Source organism: Colobus angolensis, unplaced genomic scaffold (genome assembly GCF_000951035.1).
Source record: "Colobus angolensis palliatus isolate OR3802 unplaced genomic scaffold, Cang.pa_1.0 Scaffold57, whole genome shotgun sequence".
Lineage (NCBI taxonomy): Eukaryota > Metazoa > Chordata > Mammalia > Primates > Cercopithecidae > Colobus > Colobus angolensis.
In genome coordinates this window covers 12,126,450-12,130,410 of record NW_012119265.1, presented here as the reverse complement: position 1 = coordinate 12,130,410, position 3,961 = coordinate 12,126,450, and the positions used below count along the sequence as shown (strand labels likewise).

The 3,961-nt window shown below is 40.0% G+C and overlaps 1 protein-coding gene across 3 annotated transcripts in view; it reads left to right on the top strand.

Annotated features, from left to right (window-relative positions):
- The window catches only part of WDR89 (WD repeat domain 89), a 64,461-nt gene that overhangs the window by 21,468 nt on the left and 39,032 nt on the right, over window positions 1-3,961 (top strand). For all 3 annotated transcript variants that reach the window (XM_011961964.1, XM_011961966.1, XM_011961965.1), the window contains one exon: window positions 841-946. The gene's annotated coding sequence lies outside the window, so the exon portion shown is untranslated. The remainder of the gene's footprint in view (window positions 1-840; window positions 947-3,961) is intronic.

Below are 3,961 nucleotides of genomic sequence, written 5' to 3'. Positions count from 1 at the left end.
GTGGGTGGATCACCTGAGGTCAGGAGTTTGAGACCGCCTGGCCAATATGGTGAAACCCCGTCTCTACTAAAAATACAAAAATTAGCTGAGCATGGCGGTGGGCGCCTGTGATCCCAGCTACTCAGGAGGCTGAGGCAGGAGAATTGCTTGAACCAAAGTGGGGCACAGAGCCCCCCTTTGGTTGCAGTGAGCCATCGTGCCACTGTACTTTCAGCCTGGGCGACAGAGTGAGATTCTGTCTCAAAAAACAAAAAAAAAGAAACCTCTTGGATGCCCCTTCCCAGTCATTCCCACTAAAGATAACCACCATTCTAATTTCTATCATCATACATTAGTTTTGTCTATGATTTTTATGTTTTGTTTGCCTTTGGGCATGGGAGATCAGGTTTGTTGAAGTGTAATTTACATTCAATAAAATTTACCTTTTTAAACTTTGTAAGTATGTAGTTTGATGAGTTGACACGTGTGTGTACACACGTTGTGTGTACACAGTGTGTAACCAGCACCCTGATTAAGATATAGAATATTTTCATCACACAAAAAGTTTCCTTGTGCCACTTAATAATCAATGCCCTCCCCCACAACCTCAGCCCCTAACAACCAGTTCCTATCATTTTGCTTTTTCCAGAATGTTATTTAAATGAAATCATACAATATATACTCTTTTAAGTTGCATGTATCTCTGGTTCCTTTTTTATTGCAGAGTCAGATTCCATTATATGTATATGCCACAATTTGTTTTTCCATTCAGTAGATGACAGTTATTTCTGGGGGAGGGAGGGTCTTTGTTGTTTATTTTTTCTGTGCTTAAGCTTACCCATATTTCTGGGTTTTTTCTAGGTATTTGACTGTTACAAATAAAATGGTGATGAACACGTGTACAGGTGTTTGTATGGACATAAGTTGTCATTTCTCTTGAGTAAATACCTAAAAGTGGGATTGCTGGGTAAGTATATATTTAACTTTTAAACAAACTGCCAAACCACTTTCCAAAGTGACTATAACATTTTACCATCAGTGTATGAAAGTTCCTGTTACTTTTGCATTTTTGCCAGAACTTAGTATTGTTAGTTCTTTTTAATCGTAGGCATTTTAGCAAATGTGTAATAATAGGTAATTATTAATATAATTTGCATATCTCTGATGACTAATATTATTGAGCTTCTCGTGCTTATTTGTCATTCATATATTTTCTTTGGTGAAGTATCTGTTCAAATATTTTCCCATGTTTTAATTGAATTATTTTTCTTATAATTTGGTTGCAAGAATTCTTTATATATTCTGGATATAGCAACTTTATCAGATTGTGATTTGCAAATATGGTCTCCCAGTCTGTAGTTGGCATTTTCTTTTTTTTAATTTTCTAGTTTTTATTTTTTAATACTTATTTTTGTTTGTTTTGTTGTGGGCTTTTTTGTTTTGTTTTGTTTTTTTGAGACAGGGTCTCACTCGGTGACCCAGGCTGAAGTGGCAGTGACACAATCTCGGCTCACTGCAAGCTCCACCTCCCAAGCTAAAGTGATCTCTCCATCTCAGCCTCCTGAGTAACTGGGACTATCGGCATGCGCCGCCATGCCTGGCTAATTTTTGTATTTTTGATGGAGACGGGGTTTTGCCATGTCACCCAGGCTGGTCTTGAACTCCTGGACTCAAGCCATCCACCCGCCTGGGCCTCCCAAAGTGCTGGGATTATAGGCATGAGCCACCGTGCTGGGCCTGTAGTTTGCATTTTCTTGACTGTTCAAAGCAGGTTTTACATTTTAATTAAGTCAAAATTTTCTTTTGTGGTTTGTACTTTTTGTATTTTAAGAGATCTTTGCCTAACCAAAGGTCATAGATTCCCTTTTTTCTCTTACAAGTTTTGTAGTTCTTGCTTTTACATTAGGTCTATGATTCATTTTGAGTTCATATTCTATGTTCTGACTTCTCATTTGTCTCATATTAGTAAACCATTGCAGCTTTCTCTTTATTAATATTTGCATGGTATATCTTTTTTCTATCCATTTCCTTTAAACCTATCTATGGCTTTATGTTTAAAATGGGTTTCTTTTAGATAGCATATAGTTGGGTCTTGCTTCTGTCTCTCCACCACCCACATCCTGACTATCTCTGTCTTTTAAATAAGGTGTCATATTATTTATATTTAACGTAATTGTTGGTATGGTTGGAATTTTTTTCTTTTCCCCCGAGACGGAGTCTCACTCTGTCTCCCAAGCTGGAGTGCAGAGGTGTGAGCTTGGCTCACTGCAACCTCTGCCTCCCGGGTTCAAGAGATTCTCCTGCCCCAACCTCCCGAGTAGCTGAGATTACAGGCACATACCACCACACTCGGCTAATTTTTGTAATTTTAGTGGAGACAGGGTTTCACCATGTTGCCCAGTCTAATCTCGGACTCCTGACCTCAAGTGATCTGCCCACCTCACCCTCCCAAAGTGCTGGGATTACAGGTGTGAGCCTCTGTGCCCGGCCAGGTGTAGTTGGATTTAAATCTACCTTTTTACTAGTTGTTTTTGTATTTTCTGTTTTTCTCATCAGTTCTTTATTTTTTTTTTTCATCTTTTTGATTGGGTGGTTTTTCTCTATGATTGGTTTTGGTTTGTGAATTTACTGTTTAGTTTTTTTGTGTGTTTGTTTGAAGTGGTTGGTCTAGGGTTTACTATATACTTTTTTTTTTTTTTTTTTGAGACCTGGTTTTTCTCTGTCACCCGGACTGGAGTGCAGTAGTGTGATCTGGGTTCACTGCCACCTCTGTCTCCCGCTCAAGTGATCCTGCCTTAGCCTCCTGAGTAGCTGGGACTACAGGCACCTGCCACTATGCCTGGCTAATTTTTATATTTTTTGTAGAGATTGAGTTTTGCCATTTTGCCCAGGCTGGTCTCGAACTCGTAGGTTGAAGTGACCCACCCACCTTGGCCACCCAAAGTGCTGGGATTATAGGCGTGAGCCACTGTGCCTGGCCCATTATATCCTTTTTGAGTTGTTAAAATCTAGCTTCAAATAATGTGATACCATTTTATGGTATAAGAATCTTAGAACATTATCCTTCCACTTCCCTCCTCCCATTCTCTCACTATTATTGTCATGCATTTTATTTATTTACTTATTTATCTAGAGATGGAGTCTTGATCTGTTGCCCAGGCTGGAGTGCAGTGAGCTGATCTCAGGCAGCCTCCCCCTCCCAAGTTCAAGCAATTTTTGTGCCTCAGCCTCCCGAGTAGCTGGGATTACAGGCCCCCGCCACCATGCCTGGCTACTTTTTTTTTTTTTTGAGATGAAGTCTCGCTCTGTTGCCCAGGCTAGAGGGCAATGGCATGATCTCGGCTCACTGCAACCTCCACCCCTTGGGTTCACGCGATTCTCCTATCTTAGCCTCCCAAGTAGCTGGGGTTATAGGCATGTGCCACCACGCCCAGCTACTTTTTTTGTACTTTTAGTAGAGACGTGGTTTCACCATGTTGGCCAGGCTGGTCTCAAACTCCTGACCTCAAGTGAGCCACCCACACCTGGCCAATGCATTTTACTTTGACATGTCATAAATCCCTTGGTTTATTATTACTAGTTTTTACTTTCAACAGCAATTATCTTTTAAGGAAAAATTTAAAAGGAAAAATTGTCTTGTATTTACCCTCATGTTTACCATTCCAGTGTTCTTTATTTCTTTGTGTCAATCCGGATTTCGGTTTGTTATCATGCTCTTTCTGCCTGAATAACAATTTAACAGCAACAGTTCTGCTGGCAGTGAATCTTCTCAGTTTGTGTTTGTCTGATAGTATTTCTTGTTTGTCTTTTTGAAGACTATCAAGTGCAGTAGTGAGAAGAGGGGAGGAGTGGAACAGGGAGTTTGACCTGTAGCAATCAGTTGGGATAACTCACTACCTTTGGACCAGACTGATAGTCTTTGTTTTTACTCTTTTTCAGAAGATATTGCTGGGTACAGAGTTTTGTGTTGGTAGGTTTTTCT